Raw genomic sequence first — 21,457 nt, forward strand, 5'->3', positions numbered from 1 at the left:
AAGACCCTGGGCCCTGGGGTGGGAGATTTCAAAGGGAGAGTGTGGGTTCGATGGGGGGAGAGAAGGAATATGAGGTGGGGGCATGAGGTTGGACAGACAGACTGGGACAGCCTGGGGAGGGCCTTGGATGTCATATCTTTGCCAGAAGAACCAAGGGCCCCCAAAGCTCAGGGCTGAGATGATAGCTTGGAGGTAAACTGGCTCCCTGGGCCAGTATAGTCCTCAGATGTGGGCAAGCAGGTCTCTGCCCTGGGCTGGGCCTCAGAGGGCCCAGTGCTTTTTTGTGCCCTCCTTAGAATATTCTAAACCCACTTGGATGTCTGGGATGGGCTGGGCTGGGCTGGCAGCACCAGCTGGGCCGGGTGCCCAGAGCCTGAACTGGGCCTGTGAGGGTGATGGTCTCCAGAAGCCTGTTCCTCAAAATTTTCCAAGTCCCACTCGGATGACCTAGAGCAGCCAGAGCTGCCCTCCTGGCAGAGCCCCCAAGCCAGGACCAGGAGCCACGTGGGCCCCGGGTCCTGTCAGTCTCCTCTGTGGTGTCTCCACCTCTCTGCTGGGGTGAGCCACATGCCCTGAGGAGTTCTGGAACTCATACCAGTGGTGTCGTCCTGGGGCTCGTGCCTGGGCCCCGCTTCCCGGAGGGCAGCCTGGTGAGTGGATTGCTCCTGCTGGCCAGCACAGTATTTTTGTGTGGGATCACATGAGTTTGAGTCACGCGGGACTCAGGACAAATTCAAGGCTCTGGGCTGCTGCCAGCTCTGGAGCCTGCATGTGTGTGTCCACGTTTCAGCTCTGGCCCGGCAGTGCTCTAACCACAGCGCTGCCCTGGGGCCACAGCACCCAAGAAGGGCAGGGGTGGCAGCGAGCGGTCCCTGTGTGCCCTCCCCACCCTGCCGGGGGCCTCCACACCACCTGTCGGGCCGTCCTCTGGGGACACCCGTCTCTTCCAAGGACTTTCAGACCAGCTCGGCAGCAAGGGGCCTTTCCCACGGGTGTCTGCACTTGCTGTGAAGTGATGGGGAGTGTGAACAAGACTGTTCCTTTCACTCTGGCCATGGGCTCCCTCGCCTCTCCTTCCATGGTGTGTGGAGGGTGGGGATGTGGTCAACAGGGAAAGAGGTCACATTCTAAAAATTCCATGACTGTGACCTAAAGCGTTCCTGAGGGGTCACGGCTGGAAGATGTGCTCTTCTATGTTCACACTGTAAAATCCCCAATGGTAAATTTAACATAATCTGAAAATAAATAAGTGCTTTTTCCTTTTTTTACATACTTTGGGTAAGACTTGCATTTGTGATCATTATCAAGGAAGCACCGTTACAACCTTTGAGAGAATCACTGAAGCCACACCAAGGATGATGCAGTGGAACTTCCCTGGTGGCCCAGGGGTTAAGAATCTGCCTGCCAATGCAGGGGACATGGGTTCGAGCCCTGGTCCGGGAAGATCCCACATGTCGCAGAGCAACTAAGCCCGTGCGCCACAACTACTGAGCCTGCACTCTAGAGCCTGTGAGCCACGACTACTGAGCCCACGTGCCACAACTACTGAAGCCCGTGCACCTAGAGCTCGTGCTCCGCAACAAGAGAAGCCACCGCAGTGAGAAGCCCGCGCACCGCAACGAAGAGTAGCCCCCGCTCGCCGAAACTAGAGAAAGCCTGTGTGCAGCAACGAAGACCCAACGCAGCCAAAATTAATTAATTAATTAATTAAAAAAGAAAAGGATGATGCAGTGATGGGATGGACATTAAATAAATAGTATTAGAGAACCACAGAGGCAGGGAGGTCTCTGTTGTTTCAATATAAACAGGTTCCGAAGAGCCACAGCATTGTGAGTAATAACAGCCTTGCTACCTTTTCCTTGAGGTGAGATTTATGAAGTTCGCTGAGAGTGACAACCTTGGCCGTAAACAACATGAAGAGATTGCTCCTGGACTAGACAGGAAGAGACGGGGCCTGTATATTACAGAGAGTCTTGAGTGCTCTGACTGGACAATAAATAAATAATTAAGTACCTCTTCAGTCCATCAGCGTGGCTCATGTGGGCCCATGAATTTTGGTAATACATTATCAAATCAAATTGTTTATGTTGACAGCGCCACACAAAATTTTTGCCCGGGGCCTGCCTTCCCTCGGGGAGGGCCTGCCGTGGGCAGTACTTGGGAGACTGCAGGCCCCGACCCCTCACCCCTGTGGGCAGCTGCATCTACCCTGGCCTTGAGGGAATGGTCACTGTCCTCCCTTGGGACCAAAGGCCTGCATCCTGGGCCTGAGTGCCTGCCTGGCCCTAGGTACTGGGTGGACACAGGGGACAAGAGACGTGTGATGGCATAAGAGACCTGGAGTGGGGGAGGGAAAGGTCACAGGCCAGGAGGAGGAGATTGGCAGGGGAAGGCACGTGGGTCAGTGTCTTTTGGCACCAGGTGAACAGAAGCCAGGCGTCGTGTGGACTCCTCCATCCTTCCCTCACCCCCTGGGGGGGTCACCAGGTCTAGCCAGTTTGCTGCAAGCTGTGCTGCAGGATGGGCTGGGCTGGTGGGGCTGCTTCCCAGGGAGCGTGGCCCTCAGGATCTTTGGGGTTTTCTTCTTGGGCTGCTCAGATTCCTGCAGATGGCCCCTCCAGCGTCGCGGCTGGGGGTTAGGAATGTGGCTGCCAGTTTTGGGGAACAGATGGGCGAGGAGTCTATGGATGGGGCGCATCTCAGTATTCAGCACGTAACCCCGCATTTGATCCCGCTTTCAGTGTGGGCCCCTGCCCTCACTCTGCCTGGCATGCCAGTCCAGAGACCCTCAGTTTTACCCTTTCAGAAAAAAACACCTCCAGTGTCTGTTGGAATGAGGGAAACGATGGGGTTGGGTGGGGGCAGGGGTCAGTCCTCAGTTCTCCTGTTTTTGGCTCCAGCTTCACTAGCATTTCTCCTCCCTCTCCACTTTCAGAGATACCTGGTGCCACTGATTCCTGAACCATTTGGCTTTTCTGGGATATAAATAGGATCTTTTTCTTTACTGCCCCACAGCTCAGGATTGAACTTTCTTGGTTCTGGTACATTGGTTACCGTCTGTCTAGTTGCTTTCCAGCTTCCAAAATGTTGCCTTTGACATCTCTCCTGTTCTCTCTTTCCTTATGGATTTTAATATTAAAAACATAAAAAAAAAAAAAAAAAAAAGGATTTCAGAAAGCAGTGGAGATGAAGGCATGGGCCCAGTGCACCATCATTAAGCTACCAGAGTGATCTTTCAAAAGTTTAAATGTGATGATATCTCCATTCTGTTCAAAAACACTTCCATGGCTCCTGATTGGCAGCAGGATAAGAAATAGAAATCTGGTGCATGGTGTTTTTGGTTTTTTTAAAGACTTTTTTTTTATGTGGACCATTTTCAAACTCTTCATGGAATTTGTTACAATATTGCTTCTCTTTTATGTTTTGGTATTTTGGCCACGAGGCATGTGGGATCCCAGCCCCGCGACCAGGGATTGAACCCGCACCCCCTGCATTGGAAGGCAAACTCTTAACCACTGGACCGCCAGGGAAGTCCCTAGTGCATGGTGTTTTTAAGGCTCTACCTCAAGTCAGAGTTTACTCCTTTCATGGACCAGACTGTACTTGATTCCATTAATTTTAATGAAACAGAAATTTTAGGACACCTAGAGAAAGAAAGAGTTAAAAGTTCACTTTTGTTCTCTGTTAAATGCCAATGCTAAAACAGTACTTGGCTGTCACCTGCATAACTTTTTCTCTGGGAAAATTTAATTGCTGAGTGGTACTGAGTCCTGAGCTGGCTGGGCTTGGGGCTCAATGATGGTATAGTGTGGTGTGTGTGTGTGTGTATGTGTGTGTGTGTGTGTGTGTGTTCACACCTGTGGCCTGCAGCCCTGAGTTGGTGCAGGGAATTTCCGGTTTATGTTGCCAGCAACGAGAAGGCAGACGCTTTTTTTGTATTTTTTCCGGGGCATAAATTGCAGCTGGTGATAAAATTTGTTCAATCCACCTCACTCTTATATCACATTGGACCACACAAATGCTTGGTCTATGTTATCCCATTAGACCTACACCAAAGGGACAGGCTTTTCCCCAGATGTCTAGAGAGACATACATCCACAGGGTGAGCTGGCAGGATCATCCAAAAGGTGGGGGTCTCCCTTTGGTAGATGGTGCTCAAAGATAGAACATACTGATTTATTTACTCTATTACCATATCAAAGAAAAATGCCATCGTGAGAGGCTCCGACAGAGCGCTAGGACCCATGGTGACTTTGCTAAAAATCTCTTTAAGAACGCACTAAAGGCTCTTGTCCCTCTTCCTCAAAACAAGACTGTATGATCCAGCCACGCGAGATGGTTGTTCTCTTGCTTTCTATACATCCCTGCTCGACGAGTGCCTGTTTCATCCACACGGTGTCCACGACTGACCTTCCTACATTTTTACCCTCGCCTCAGCTAATGATTGTTCTAACTTTAGATCAGAGCATCTCCACCTGATAGCTTATCAAAGGAGCAGTGAGGGGCGTGCCCTTCTGCTAGTTTTCCTGGTAACCGATGAGCCAACCTGACGTCAATTCCCCCATAACTGGTAATCTCCCCCTGCCCCCAGGAGCGTAGCCGGCCGCCATGTCCTGCCTTCCGTCTGCCACACCCAGTGGGGTGTCTGTCGCTCCAAGACCCTGCTTCAGATGTGTAAGCTCCCGCATCCATTAAATCATTGGTGTCTCTGTCACTGACACCTGGCTTTTTCTTTGGTGTTGAAGCTGGGCAAGCACACGGCTTATAGGCCTGCTGGGTGCAGCCCAACAGTTGGCAGAGCAGCCAGGAGACGTAGGACACTTCTGTGAGCGCTGAGATGTTGGGAAATAGGGATGGGGAATGGAAAGTTGTGGGGAGGCCTGGCCACTAATGTGGGGCCTGGATGTTTCAAGGGTAATTCTCAGGTGGCCATCCACTAACACGTGGAGCCCCAAAGTGTTAGAGAACACAAGTTCGTGTGCCCGATGCACAGTGAGGCCAAACAAATCGAAACGTTGGAGTTTGGAGCAGAGAAAGGTTTATTGTAGGGCCAAGCAAGGAGAATGGGTGTCATGCTCAAAAACCCCAAACTCTCCGATGGTTCTCAGGGAGAAGTTTTTATAGGCAAAATTTCGGGTGAGGGCTGCAGGGTGTGTGACTTTCTTCTGATTGGCTGGTGGTGAGGTAACAGGGCCATGTTCCAGGAATCTTGTGTTCAGCCTGAAGTTACCATCCTCCACCTGAGTGGGGGCCTTAGTTTCAGCAGAAGAATTCAAAGATATTGTTCTGTATATTCCTGCCCTAGAGTTTCTTTTTTTTTTTTTCTTTTCTTTATTTTATTTTTGGCTGTGCTGGGTCTTCGTTTCTGTGTGAGGGCTTTCTCTAGTTGTGGCAAGCGGGGGCCACTCTTCATCGCGGTGTGCGGGCCTCTCACTATCATGGCCTCTCTTGTTGTGGAGCACAGGCTCCAGATGCGCAGGCTCAGTAGTTGTGGCTCACGGGCCTAGTTGCTCCGTGGCATGTGGGATCTTCCCAGACCAGGGCTCGAACCTGTGTCCCCTGCATTGGCAGGCAGATTCGCCACCAGGGAAGCCCCTTTTTATTTTTTTTAACTTATTTTATTTTATTTTTTTGGCGTTGGGTCTTTGTTGCTGTGTGCGGGCTTTCTCTAGTTGTGGCGAGCAGGGGCTACTCCTCGTTGCGGTGCATGGGCTTCTCATTGTGGTGGCTTCTCTTGTTGCGGAGCATGGACTCTAGGTGCACGGGCTTCAGTAGTTGTGGCATGCGGGCTCAGTAGTTGTGGTGCACGGGCTTAGTTGCTCTGCGGCATGTGGGATCTTCCCAGACCAGGGCTCGAACCCATGTCCCCTGCATTGGCAGGTGGATTCTTAACCACTGCGCCACCAGGGAAGTCCTGCCCTAGAGTTTCTTGATTGCTCCACCTTTGTTTCTGCATTCCTCACTTCACTGATTAGCAACTGTTTGAATCTGCTCTTTGGTGTTCAGGAAGTTCTAGGAGGCTGAAGTCTCCCACCCCCCCTTCCCACAAATAAGAAACAGGGGACTTGGAAAGACTTTCGTGCCCAGGAGGGCCCCACAGGGTCCTGCTTGGTTTCAATCCCCCCTTTACTTTGATACTCCTTAATCCTGACAAGAACAGGTGTTGGACAAGACAGAGAATAACGTTTTCGATACAGAGGTTAATCATAAACTCATCAGAGGAACTTGGTTTTAGGGGGACTCGGTTTCAAAAGTTCCTGGGGTGATCCTGAAAGTTGCAGGGGTAATCCTTGGATGGCTGTCCGCTGGTATGTGATAATCCCTGTGGTGGCCGTCCTTGACGAATGGAGGCCGCCTAGAGAGTACAGAGAACTCATAGACACCCCTAAGGCTGTTGCGGAGATATTGGCTGTCATTACCGTGGGAAAAAGAAGTTAGACAATAAGGTGGTGGCCCCACCTGTGGGCTGGCCATTGTTGTTTTGTTTGTTTGTTTGTTTGTTTTAATTTATTCTTTGGCTGTGTTGGGTCTTTGTTGCAGTGCGTGTGCTTCTCATTGAGGTGGCTTCTCTTGCTGTGGAGCACAGGCTCTAGGCATGCGGGCTTCAGTAGTTGTGGCATGCAGGCTCAGTAGTTGTGGTTCACGGGCTCTAGAGCGCAGGCTCAGTAGTTGTGGCACACGGGCTTAGTTGCTCCGCGGCATGTGAGATCTTCCCGGACCAGGGATCAAACCCGTGTCCCCTGCATTGGCAGGCAGATTCTCAACCACTGCACCACCAGGGAAGTCCCTGACCATTGTTTTTTATACTAAGAAAGGCCACAGAGGCTGAGCTGACAGCAGAGGCAAAGGTTAACTTGAATGCTGATTCATGTTCCTCTAAAAGTGAGGCATGTGCGTGTGCATGAATGATATGTATTATTGTCTATTCCTGTTATTTGTTTAAACTGAATTGGCTATTTAGAAACTGAAAAAAAATACCTGAAAATGTCCTGCCTGCTGTCTGCTGCACACGGTGCGGTGCCTCTCCAGGACCTTGCTTCAGACATGTAAGCTCCCCCATCCATTAGACCACTGATGTCTCTGTCTCTGATTCTGGGCTCTTTCTTCGGTCTCGAAGCTGGGTAAGCACTGGGCTTGTAGGCCTGAGGGTGCAGCCCACGAAAGACACATTGATTTTCCTGTTCAACCACATAGAACTACCCGCGCTTGCCAGGCAAGGGCCTACTTTCTTTTATGTGAAGTTTTGTACAGTTTATTCCCTCTGCCTGGAATACCTACTCTGACTTTTCTACTCCAGCTAGGTTGGCCTACTTGATATTTTTCAAACATGCCTGGCATCTCACCTCAGGGCCTTTGCACTGGCTATTCTATCTGCCTGGAACGTTCCTCCCCCATGTCTCCAACGTGGCTTGCCCATCATTTAATTGTCTCCACTCAAGTCCTACCTCTTGGTCATCACTGTAACACTCTCCACCCAGAGACCACCAGGAACTCACCTGCAGTGGAGCCAGTTGGGTTTATTGCTCGTTGCAGTGGAGGAGAACGCATACCATGGGGAGCTGCGAGGTCTCAGTGTGGGGTGTCAGAAAGGACTTATGGGGTTTGGGCTTGTTTCTATCTAGATCCATCACGGTCACAGAGTGGCCTTGTCTGAGGTTGATGTTCTGTGGAATTGTTTATATTCCACAGGAGAGCACCACAGCCTAGCTGTGAGTGCCAGGCCAAGACCTGGACAGCCGCGACTGCTGTTCTCTTTAGCATTATGGAATCCCCAGGGCACAGGACAGATGCTGGAGGAGAGGGCAGCAGATGTTGAAAAAAAAAGTGTTCAACGAATTGATGAAGTTTGTCCTCAGCACATTCTAACTCCACATTCAAGCGCCCAGCCATCAACCTCTCCTCTGGGAAGCGTCCCTGATGATCCCAGGCTGACCCTGATCTGTGCTTCTCCTGTGCACTGCACCTCTCTTTACAGCAGTCATGAAACAGTCCTGCAGAGAGGGTCTGCAGTCAGCCTTCCCACCCTGCTGTGAACGCCTTGAGGGCAGAGATCGCCTTTCCCTTATAACCCCGGTGCGAGCACAGAGCAGGTGCCTAATAATTCACTGACTGACCAGCTGAAAGCCCAGCTTGGCTGTGCTTGTATCGTATCTCTGGCAGGCGTGTGTTCTGAGAGTATGGTCTGCAGGCCACTGGGTGGGAAATAGTTAAACAGGAGCCGCCCAGGCACCAGCAGTCAGAGGGTATGTTTGTGAATTTGTGATTCTCAGGGACAGCTTAGTCTGGAGGACTTTGGCCCTCATGTAGGGCCTCTGCTGTATGGACTCCATCTGGGCGTGGTTCCTCCTCAAAAAAATCCCCCCATCACAGCTACCCAAGGCCAAGAAGAGGCTGATTGAAGCTTATAGGTCCCAGGAAGAGGATAGGAAGGGGCTATAAGAGCCTAGGCACATCCAAAATAGGGGGCACGTATATGGGAGATGGAGTTATCTGATTATCTGGTTCTATCCTCACAGCAACCCATTAAAATAAGAAAGTATTACCCTTATTCATAGATGAAGAAGCAGAGGCACAGAGAGGTTAAGTAACTTGCCCAGAGACACACAGCTAGTGAGTGACAGAGGCGGGATTCAGACTCAGGTCTATCTAATCCCCAAAACCCATGTTGGACCCCTGCACAGACTGCCTTTCCACAGTCCTCTGGGTGGCCTCGATGGAGGTGGGGATCCTCTGGACATTTGTGTGTTAAGCAACCCATTCAAATAGCTCTCTGGACCAAGTGGTGCCTAGAATCAAGGTTCTGATGCTCAGAAGCACCAGGCAGGAAGTAGCTGCCTTCACAGAACTGGCCCAGGTTGGGTGGGCTAGGTTCTGGTAGAGCAGGAGAGACAGTAGAGAGAATTCCACCTTGGGGCCTGTGTAAGTGAGACCTTCAGGCTGCCTGTGCCATCTCCACAGGCCCCAGGTCAGCTGGGATTGGACGTGCATGGAAAATCTTAATCCGGTGGGCATTTCCTTGGCTGTGGGCGCCGCAGCTTCTTCTTGTAGCCACTGGGGTCCCAGGGCCACTCCCTGCTGTTATGCTCAGGCAGGCCCTGTTCTGCTCCGAGGAGAGAGGAGTGGATGCTGCTGACACCTCGTCTGCGTGCTGTGGCCTCCCCTTCAGAGAACAACTCGCAGAGTGTGTGTGGAGTAAGTGGGCTTGTGAGTAACGTGGGGACACGCGGACTCTACCTCCTTTATCCTGAGGAAGGAACATGTTCTGTCAGAACCACAGATAGTACTCATAGCAAAGCCCATGTATAAAAGCCTACTGAATTTTTATAAAATGATCTTTCCTCTTTTACATTTAATAAAAGGAAACACAGGACTTCTCCATAGGTACGGCAACCACACAATTCTGTTCCCAACTTCCAGCCAAGATGGCATAGCGAGTTCATTCTGTGGCCTATGCCCTCTGTTCCAAATAGAGAGCAATAATAAATAAAATAGAAAAAATGATAAACAAAAGGACATAGTTGGGCCCTAAACCAAGATAGATATCTTTGTGTACGAGAAGCAGATCAGAAATGCAGTGTGATGAGTGGGGCTGAGGGCCTGGTAGCCTCGGGGTCTAGAAGAAGCAGTAGCTGCCAGAGGTTTAGCTCCTGGTTACAAGTTCTGTGTGAGACAGGGGACAACAGCCAGGCTCCTTGAAGCCAGGGGTGGGGTGAGGCTCTCTCTGCTTGTGAAAAGAGGCAAGGGAAAAAAAAAAAAAAGCCAGCTGTCCATGTACAGCCTGGGACTTGAAATGTGGGAAGATGAAGACAGACTCTTGACTAGGAGCTGAGCCAAGCCACCCTCTGGCTACATGCCTGGGTGTGTGATGTCCTCATACCACAGCAGAGTGGGAGCCCTAAAGTGCTATTCTAGGACCTGGTTTTCAGCTGGGCTTGGAGTCCCAGCTCAGGACAGAGACAGAGTGAAAAATAGATATAAAAACAAAATTCAAAAATTCTCCAACTCACTGAGATTCAAACCAAAATACAAGGAAAAAAACTTAATGGTAAGAAAAACAGTCAACAGAATCAACATTTGGAATTTGAATTCATTCCAGATTAATTTAATTTTGTGAAAATCTTATAAAGAATTAAAACAAGTGTTTAGGATGCCTAAAAAGGCAAATGAAAGCTTAACATTAACAAGAAATGAATGGAGGCAGATAGAAATGAAATGAGAACAAGGAGATACAAAAAGAATCAATTAGAGATCTTGGAAATGAAAACATTGATCATTAAAAAACATAGTAGACAGAATAAATGTAGACTAGATATGAAGAGAGAGTTAGTGAGTTAGAAGACATTACTTAGGAATTAACACCTATACAGTACACGCAGACAAAGATTAAAAAATGTAAGAGCAGTTATGAGACATGATGGATAGATTGTATGAAGGACAATGTATGTCCAATAGAAGTTTTGGAAGAAGAAAATGAATGGAACCACAGTGAAGTAACACATGAGGGAGTAGTAGCAGAGAATATTTTGGGGGAAATTGCAGACAAACAAATGCAAAGAGAAAAAGACCTTACAGTAGACCTGAAAAAAAGATTACTTATAAAGGAACTTCTGGCCTCAGCAAAAACCAAGGCCAGAGATGTTGGAGTAGTAGCTTCAAAGTGCCAACTGGACTTTTATGCCCAGCTAACTTATAGTTAAAATTAAAGGAAAAAGGGACATTTCCATACATACCCACATTGAAAGAATTATTATAGGATGTACTTCAAGAAGAAAAGATGAACCTAGAAAGAAAGGGAAGGGTACAAGAAACAATGTTAACCACAGAAAGTGATAAAGATATGTTGATAAATCTAAATGAGCATTGACTATAAACAAAATTTTAAAAATTCTCAAAGATTCTAAGGATGGTCCCCAATGATCCATGCCTCCTAGCCATACCCTTGTGTTCTACCCTCCCACACTGAATAGAGCTGACTTGTGTAACCAGAAGGACATTGCAGAACATAATGGTGTGTGATATCTCGGTTTAAGTGATGAAGGACATTGCAGCTTCCACCTGGTTTTCTCTAAGCTCACTTGCTCTGGGGGAAGGAAACTGCCATGTGGGAAGGACACTCAAGTGGCCCCAAGGAAAGGTCTGTGTGGCAAGGACCGAGGCCTCATGCTAACAACCAGCACTAAATGCCAGGAATGTCAGTGGACCACTTTGGAAAGGGGTCATCCAGCCTCAGTCAAGCTTTCAGATGATTATGGCCCTGGCTGGGATCTTGACCGTGACCTCATGAGAGGTTCTCAGCCAGAACCACCTAGCTACACTCCTGAATTTCTGACTCACAGATACTAAATGAGATAACAAATGTTTATTGTTATTTTAAGCTGATTAGTTTTGGGTGATTTGTTATACAACAATAGATAATTAATACAGGCGTACCTCATTTTATTGCATTTTGCCTTATTGTGCTTCGCAGATGTTGTGTTTTTTACAAATCGAAGATTTATGGCAATCCTGCATTGAGCAAGTCTATCAGCACCATTTTCCCAACAGTATTTGCTCATTTCATGTCTCTGTGTCACATTTTGTTTATTCTAGTAGTATTTTAAGTTTTTTCATTATTATCATGTTTATTATGGTGATCTGTGATCAGTGATCTTTGATGTTACTGTTTCAAAAATTTACAACTCATTGAAGGCTCAGATGATAATTAGCATTTTTTAGCAATATTTTTAAATTACATTATGTACATTGTTTTTTAGACATAATGCTACTGTGTGTTTAATAGACTACAGTATAGTGTAAGAAGAATTTTTTTTAAAGATTTTTTGATGTGGACCATTTTTAAAGTCGTTACTGAATTTGTTACAATATTGCTTGTTTTATGTTCTGGTTTTTTGGCCACAAGCCATGTGGGATCTTAGCTCCCTGACCAGGGATGGAACCCGCACGCCCTGCATTGGAAGGCGAAGTCTCTACCACTGGACTGCCAGAGGAGTCCCTGTAAGCATAACTTTTATATGTACTGGGAAACCAAAGAATTTATTGCAATATTGCAATATTTACTTATTTATTGCAAAATTTAAAGCAATATTTATTGCTTTATTGCAATATTCGCATTACTATGGTAGCCTGGAACCAAACCCACAATATCTCCAAGGTACACGTGGATAACTTCTAACGAAAAATTGCAGCCCCTTGTCCCTTCTTACCCCAACCCAGTTCCCAACCCCTAAAGGCAAACACTTTCAACTCCCTTTAGCTAGTATTTTGTTGTTTTTTGCATCTATGTTTCTATATACCTTGTTTATATTTTTCATTAGGTATTATATATTGCTTTTCTATTATGAAAGATATTATTTTTCTCCTTCCCAAATTCTCCACCCCTTCCCTTTCAAAGTAATTACATCATATTTTCTAGTTATTCAATGCTCATATTAGTATTACTATATCAGTACTATTCACAGCTAAACTTTGTATTGTGATATGATTACATTTCCTTTCTTTTATCACTTTTTCTTTTCCCTGGTGATAATAATGATCTGTTTTGTTTGATTAGATTTCTATTCCTATGAGTGACTCATCTCTCAATATGTCTGAACATGTTAGGAAATCTATTTTTTTTTTTTTAACATTTTAGGTAATCTATTAATTTCATGTTTTCCTTGGGGACATTTCCTCCCAGAACTGTCTGTCCTCCTGTTTCTGTTGCAGGTGGCTGTGCCTAGGCCTGTTGTCCAGCTGTCTTCCTGGGACATCCCTTCTCTGTCACCATGGGGATCCCCTTTGCCTACACCCTGTGTCTTGTGTCTTCCTCTTTCTTGATGTATTCCCTCATTTTTATGGAGTGTATTCTTCAGTGGCTTTCTACACAAGAGTGTGTAAGACTTAGGCATATTTTTTTGAGCACTTTCATCTCTGAAAATGTCTCTTCCACCATCACATCTGAGTGATGGTTAGGCTGAACATGTAATTCTGGGTCAGAACTAATTTTCTCTCAGAATTTGAATACACTGCTCTATTACCTTTTAGCTTCCGGTGTTACTGTTTAGAAGTCCATTGATATTTTGACTCCAGATCCTATATAAGGACTCTTTCTTCTCCTGGAAAAATTTTAGGCCCTTTCTTTTATCATTATTGTTCTGCTATTTAATGATTATATGTTTGGTGGGATCTTTTCAAAATTAATTGTCCAGAGAATGTGGAGACTCTCTTACTGTAGAAACTCATGTCCTTTCTTCTTAGAAGTTTTTCTTAAATTATTATTTTTTAAAAATTAATTTTTAATGGAGTATAGTTGCTTTACAATGTTGTGTTAGTTTCTGCTGTATAGCAAAGTGAATCAGCTATATGTGTACATATAGCTTTTTTGGATTTCCTTCCCATTTAGGTCACCACAGAGCACTGAGTGGAGTTCCCTGTGCTATACAGTAGGTTCTCATTAGTTGTCTATTTTATACATAGCATCAATAGTGTATTTATGTCAATCCCAATCTCCCAGTTCCCGCCTCCCTTTCCCCTGTGGTATCCATACCTTTGTTCTCTACGTCTGTGTCTCTATTTCTGCTTTGCAAATAAGATCATCTATACCATTTTTCTAGATTCCACATATATGCGTTAATATACGATATTTGTTTTTCTCTTTCTGACTTACTTCACTCTGAATGACAGTCTTCAGGTCCATCCACATCTCTACAAATGACCCTCTTAAATTATTTTTTTGATCTTTTCTCTCTCCATTTTCTCTTTGTAGATTTTTTATTATTTGGGTGTTGGACCTTCTGGATTGATCATTTAAAGGTCTTACTTTTTCTCTTCTATTTTTAATCTCTCTTGCTCTCTCACTTTCTCACCTTCAGATTCCTTAGCTTTATTTCTAAACCTCCTTCTAAAATTTTCATTTCTTTTCTCATATTTTTATTATCCACATGTTTCTGCTTATCTCTCTGAGGATATTAATTATAGATTTTTAAAGCAACTTTTTTCCTGTTCTCAAATTGTCTTTATTTCTTCAAAATTCCTTTTTATTTACTTGTTTATTTTTGTTTCTTCACACAGGAAGTTCAAATGTTTGATGATATTTGCTTGTTAATATTTAGGATAAAGCTTGTTAATATTTAGGAAAAAGCTGACTGTGAGCTCTGTGTACATGGGTGGGGTTTGTCCAAGGTGGGTTTCACTGTAGGACTGTCTGGCTGGACCATTTTCTCATGGGCCCATGAATTGGATTTCTGAGACTTAGAATAAACAAAAGAATGTAAACACATGGAACAATTGTGAAATATTAACTGCATACCAGGTGAAAAATGATGTCAGTCAACATCATGAAAATTGTGTTCTCCAACCACAAAACAAGTAAATTGTAAATTAACAATAAAAATAACAGTAAATCTCCCACATGTTTAGAAGTAAGGAATCACTTCTAAAGCAAGTTAAAGAAGATATCACAATGGAAATTACCAAGTATTTAGAACTGAATGATAACAAAAATACTACATATTAAAGCTTGTAGGATGAAGCCAAAACAATTTTAATTTTTCAGGCATTTATTACAAACAAGACAGATTTAAGATTAAGCACTCAGTACAAGGAGCTAGAAAAAGTATAACAGAGTACCCAAGGAAAGTAGGGGAGGAGAATAGTAAAAATAATGGAAGTTAACAAAGTAGAACACAAAGAAACAAAACACAAAAGCAGTTCTGTGAAAAAACAAAACAGACAAACTCTTAGCAAGACTCATCAAGGAAAAAAAAGGAAAAAGTCATAAATGAACAATATTAGAAACAAAAAATAGGCATAGCTAGAAATGAAGTAGAAATTTTATTTATTATTTATTTATTTTTAATTAATTATTTATTTATTTAGGCTGCATTGTGTCTTCACTGCTGCACATGGGCTTTCTCTAGTTGCAGCAAGCGGGGACTACTCTTCGTGTGGTGGCTTCTCTTGTTGAGGAGCACGGGCTCTAGGCGTGTGGGCTTCAGTAGTTGTGGGATGCAGGCTCAGTAGTTGTGGCTTATGGGCTTAGTTGCTCTGCGGCATGAGGGATCTTCCCGGACCAGCGCTCGAACTCGTGTCCCCTGCATTGGCAGGCGGATTCTTAACCACTGTGTCACCAGGGAAGTCCCAGAAATCTTAAAAAATAGTAAGAGGATGACAGAACAACTCAAGTCAATGAAATTGAAAACAGAGAAAATGGCTACTTTTCTAAAAAATATGAATAATCAGACTTGACCCAAGAATATATAGAAAGTTTGAATTAACCAATAATAATCATGCAACTTATCAAACATCTCTCTCTTCAAAAGACATGAGTTTTATTGAACCTTTAAAGAACTGCTTCAGAGAATTGAACCAGGGAAATTAATTTTTGAGGCTGGTATATTCTTGATACAAACCAAGCAAGGTCAGTTCAAGAAAAGAAAATTATAAACCAATCTCACTGGCAGCCATCCTCTAAGATGGCCCCCAAGGACCCTCATCTCCTGATATTCACATCCTTGTGTAGATTCCCACACTGACTCCTTGCATAGATTTCCACATTGAATCGTGGCTTGTCTGTGTGTCCACTAGAGTGCTGCAGGAGTGACAGCATATGACTTTGGAGGCTAATCCATAAAAGTCACTAGAGCTTCTCTGCCTTACTCTTTGGATAGCTTGCTCTAGAGGAAGCCAGCTGCCATGTCATAGACACACTCAAGCATCCCTGAGGAGAGCCACGTGATGAGGAACTGAGCCTTCTGCCAATAGCCAGCACCAGTTTTCCAGTCATGTGAATGGGTCATCTTAGAAGTGTTTCTTCCAGCCATAGTCAAGCCTTCAGATGGCTGTAGCATTGGCCAATATCTTAACTGCAACTCATGAGAGACCACAAGACAGAACCACCCAGCTACATTGCTCCCGTATTCCTGACACATGGAACCGAGATGTAATAAATGTTTATTGTTGTTTTAATCAGTGAGTTTGGGACAATTGTTATTATTACAATGGAGAACTGATACATTCACTTGAGCACCTAGATGCAAAAGTTAGAAATTAAATACTAGCAAAATGAATTAAGTGGTGTATAATTAGAGTTTATCCCAGAATTCAAGAATATTTAACTTAGGAAAATTTATTAATGATTCACTATATCAAAAAATTAAAGGAGAAAATATATGTTCATCTTAACAGATGCAGAGAAAGCATTTGATGAAATTTTAAATCCATTCAGGATAAAACTTACCAGACTGGGCTTAGAAGGAAGCTTTTTGAACATGGCAAAGTTATCCATCAATAATCAACAGCAAGCATACTCACATAGCACAATTTCAGAAGCATTTCTTTTAAACTCGGGAGTAAGACAAGGATGCCTACTATCATCACTTCTTTTTCACATTGGAGAACCTTGCCCATGCAACAACCCAAGGGAAAAAAGAAGAAGTGAAGAATTGGAAAGGAAGAAATGCAAGTGTTCTCTTTTGCAGAATATAATTGTCTACATAGATAATTCAAAAGAATTTACAGATAAACTATTAAAGTATTAAATTAATTCAGCTATATTGCTTGACACAAGGTCAACATAGAAAAATTACTAGTCTTGACTTTCTTTCCCCCCCCCTCAGCCATGCCGCATGGCTTGTGGAATCTTAGTTCCCCGACCAGGAATTGAAAGCGCCAAGTCCTAATCACTGGACCGCCAGGGAATTCCCCCCAAATTACTAGTCTTCCTACTCATCAATCATGACCAGTTAGAAAATGTAATAGAAAAAACAAAGATCTCATTCATAATGACAAGATGAAGTTGTGAAGTGCCCAGTGATTAATCTAACAGAAGATAGGAAAGTTTTTATGGAAAAGAATGACAAAATATTGTGGGAAGAAGCCAAAAATGATCTGAAAATAAATGAAGAGACATATGTTCATGGATCAGAAGACTCAATGTTCATGCCAATTTCTCTCAAACAATCTATAAATTTAATTTAATTTCAATCAAAATTCCAATGAAGTGTTTTTTTGATGGAATTTGACTAAGTGATCTTAAAATTCACATGGAAGAGCAAGAGCTAGATAATTTTGGAAAAGAACACGAGGAGGTGGGATGGAAGGAAGACTTAACCTACGAGATAAGAAGACGTAGTGGTATCGTAAAGGAATAGTAATTAGAGAGTGGGGTGGTGAGGCAGAACAGAGAGCCCAGGAAGAGACCCACACACATATGGAAAAGATATACAACAGCTGATATTTCAAATCAGTAGGGGAAAGAAATTACTTTTAAAAATAAATGATGCTTGGAAAATTGGTTATCCACATGGAAGAATATCAAATTAGGCTCCTAGTTCCATACTCCAAAATAAAGAACTAAAAAACTAATCTTTAAAGCTTTTAGAATAAATATGGAGAGGTGACTTTTGGGCAGGTAATGATTTCTTAAAATAGATCACAAAAATAGATCACAAAAGGAATGAATGATGTCTTACCTGTTTTAAATGAACTACTTCTGTTCAAAAAAGACATCTTAAAGAAACTTGAAGATACGACTCAGACTAGGGGAAGGTATTTGCTACGCAGAGACCTGACAAAAGATTAGTATCTACAATTTGTAAAAAAAATTCTACAAATGAAATAGGAAAGAGATAAAAAATAGAATAGAAAAATATGCATAAAGTATGAAAGGGCAATTAAGAGAAAAAGAAATCTGAATGGGCTACTTCATTAATAATCAAGGAAATAAAAATTTAAACTACACGAGATAACATTTCACACCCATCAGACTGGTAAAGTAATTAAAAAGGGATACTACCAAGTATTTACAAGGATGTAGAGTAGATAAACAGAAACTCTCATAGGCAGCTAGTGGGAAAATAAATTGGTACAACCACTTTGAAGAGCAATTTGGCAACGTCTGATAAACTTCAGATGTGCATGTCCTTCAACTCTGCAATTGACTTCTAGAGAAATCCTCACATACGCTCTAGGAAATAGTACATGTATAAGAATCCACTATAGGGGCTTCCCTGGTGGTGCAGTGGTTGAGAATCCGCCTGCCAATGCAGGGGACACGGGTTCGAGCCCTGGTCTGGGAGGATCCCACATGCCGCAGAGCAACTGGGCCCATGAGCCACAACTACTGACCCTGCGCGTCTGGAGCCTGTGCTCCGCAACAAGAGAGGTCGCGATAGTGAGAGGCCTGCGCACCGCGATGAAGAGTGGCCGCCGCTCGCCGCAACTAGAGAAAGCCCTCGCACAGAAACGAAGACCCAACACAGCCAAAAATAAATAAATAAATAAATAAATTTATTAAAAAAAAAAAAAAAGAATCCACTATAACATTGCTCATAATAGGGAAAAACTGGAAATCATCCACATATCCACCAACGAGAGAATGAATAAATAAATGGAATACTACAAAGCAGTGAAAATATATATATATAAATATGGATAAATCTCAAAAACATAATGTTGAGAAAAAATCACTTTGTGAAATGACATATAGAGTGTGATACATTTTGCATGAAATTTGAAAACATGGATATTATATATAGTTACATATATATAGTATACAGTATAAACACACAGGGGAAAGATAAATATCAGAATCCCATAGAGCTGGGTGTTGGATACTTAGATGTAAGTGTCTTTACTTCTTTGTTTGAAAGATTGTAGTAAAAATCATCATAATCCAGATCTGTATAACTGTCAGTTCAGACAGAAGGACTCCTAAGCTCCCTGTGTGTCCATATTTCGTGACACTGGGGTTGATGGTGGCCTCTCCCACTAAATCCTGAGCTCCCTCAGGATTTCCTTTCCATATTCCTAGAGCCTGGCATAGTGTAGATGTTCAACCTGTGCTTGTTGACTGACTGACTGACTGACGACTGACTGAATGAGTAAATAGAGAAAGAGGGGAATGCGGAAAGAGGAAGGTTAGGAGGAGAATGGAGAGAGACTGAGGCTTTCACTGCCACTCTCTGACATGGACTGTGGAGAGATGTAGACAGGCTTGAGAAAAGCTCGAGAAATGAGCTGTGCTGGTGGACGCATGATTAGAGGGAAGCCAAGCAGGTTTCCTGAGCCTCTCACTGGAGGATAGTGGTGGTGGAGTCACCACCTGACATTTTATCTGTTTAGATAGGAACCCTGAAGGGCACATAGGTTTAAGGAGATGATGAGTGTAATTTCAGACAGTGACGTGAGACCTCCAGGTGTAAGTATCCAGTGTGTACTAGGATATATGGGTCTACAGCTTAGGGGAGACACCAGAGCTAGAAGTGCACAGTTGGTTATTCCAGGAGAAGGAGATGAGTAGTGAGGCAGTGATGAGCTTCCCTGGGGAGGTGGGTGGCTGCAGATGGACCCTGGGGACCATCAGCATTTAAGGACTGAGGGAAGAGAAAGAACCCAGGCAAGGAGGCCGAGTCCAGAGAAGGAGGAGAACAGGGGCGCCAAGAAAAACAGTTTCAGGAAAGAGTGCAGTTCGGTGAAGTCAGACAAGGAAGAAAGGTCCAGAAAGATAAAAACTGAATAGTGTCCTTTGAGTTTGGCAAAGGAAGGCTACTTGTGGTCTTCACTGGAGGAGTTTCATTGGAGAGGTGAGGGAGAAGCAGATTGCATTGTGTCATGAGCGATGGTGAGCTGAATGTGAGCACAAGTGGAAGAGTGAATCTCCAAACCCTCTTTTCCCAGATGCCTGGACTTGAAGGGTGGATAGAGATAGGTCAGTAATATCACAGGATGAATTTGGGGGGTGGGACATAGTTGACTCTGAATAAACTAAGGGAAGGAATTTGAAGACAGAAAGAGGCTTAAATATGGGAGAGAGAGGGAGATAACTAATGAGTCAAAGTTTTGGCAGAAATGGACCAATGCACTAATACTAATACTAACAATGCTAATTAGTACTAGTAACACTAAGACTAGCAAACACTTATAGAGCACCTACTATGTACAGGTGCTCTTCTAAGTGCTTAACATATATTTAACTCATTTAATCCTTACAACAAACCTATGAGGTAGGTACTGTACCCCATTTTACAGATGAGGTAAACTGAGATACCAAGAGTCAAAACAATGATCATCATTATCATTTATTGAGCTCTTATTTATTAGGGGTATGACTACTGACCACACGTCTGTAATGTATTAATAGATCAGTCTTACATATTAGGCATAGTAAGAACATAGTGAGAGGCAGTAAGGACACAGAAGGAAAGTCTGCCTTGGTCTCTGGTTTTCGAGGGAAGGAGAGAAGGACGAATGTGGACACAGAGGTGGGTATAGACATAAGGGAGGGGTAGAGAGAAGGCAACAGAACTTTGAGGCAGTTCAAGAAAACGGCTTTGACTTCTTTGGTAAAGTAGAGAAGGAACATTTATTATGGAAAACACAGGTAACAATAAAAGAAAATAAGAACAATTCCAAGCCCTTGCTATAACCACTTTTAATATTTTGTTGTATTTCCTTCTAGAGTTTTCTCTAAGCATACATATGTAGGCATAAATACATAACAGAGGAAGCCAGTCCTTCCTTCTGATTGAAAGAATAAGAACAAACCAACCCAATGGAATCTACACCTTGTAATTTTGGAGCTGCAAGAAAAACAGTTCTCAGTGTAAGGAGATAGCTGTGTGACCTCACCCCCTTGTCCTGAGCAATCTCCCTATAGGTCTTTAGTTGTGCAAGTCATTCAAAGACCCTCTTCTGGCACGCAGAGGTTTGAGACACTGTGACCTGGAGAAGCCAGGCTGTCTTGCACAACGTATTGAAAGATCATCTTTGTAGTGGGGCAGCAGATTTGCATCTCTGCAGACTGTTTCCTTGGAGAAATGTTTCAGACATATGTGTGAATTTAGCTCAATCTTAGAGGCAGGACAATATACCTATTATGGCCTGTTGCATATAAAAAACAAAAACAAAACATTTATATGTGTGTTTGTTTCAAGGTAGATTGTCCTAGATTAAATGTGTGTGTGTGTGTGTGTGCGTGTGCACACGCACATGTGTGTTCTTCATTGAGAAAGTGCCCAAAACACATTCTGGCCTCAGGGATGCAGCCCCCATCAGAAACTGGGGGTAGGATTGGGAGGGGCTTCCTGGAATCCCTGAAGGGATCATTCAACAGATGGGTGCCCAATGAGTGGCCCAGTTGTCTGCGGAAATGACATGGGGGTATGACAGCTCCCTTTGTATTTGGAGGGTATAGAAGACCGGCCAGCAGATCCTTGAGAGGGGCTGTAGGAGAGAGGGAGGTGAGTGGCTCTGACCGTAGGAAGTGGAAGGGGTTGGACCCTGTACTGACCCCAAGTCTTTGGGTCAGCGTGAGGATAAATAAGAAACTTATTTGAAGGGGTGTAATCTCGGGACCCACAGTGATCAACAGAGCCAAGAATTCAGACTGCACCTTTTAGGCTTGTCCTCCAGAAACACTTGTTCAAGCCACAACACTGCTTTTATAAAGATAGGATCCTGCTCTACATAGTCTTCATTA

The sequence above is a fragment of the Eschrichtius robustus genome, chromosome 6 (assembly GCF_028021215.1).
Source record: "Eschrichtius robustus isolate mEscRob2 chromosome 6, mEscRob2.pri, whole genome shotgun sequence".
Taxonomy (NCBI): Eukaryota; Metazoa; Chordata; class Mammalia; order Artiodactyla; family Eschrichtiidae; genus Eschrichtius; species Eschrichtius robustus.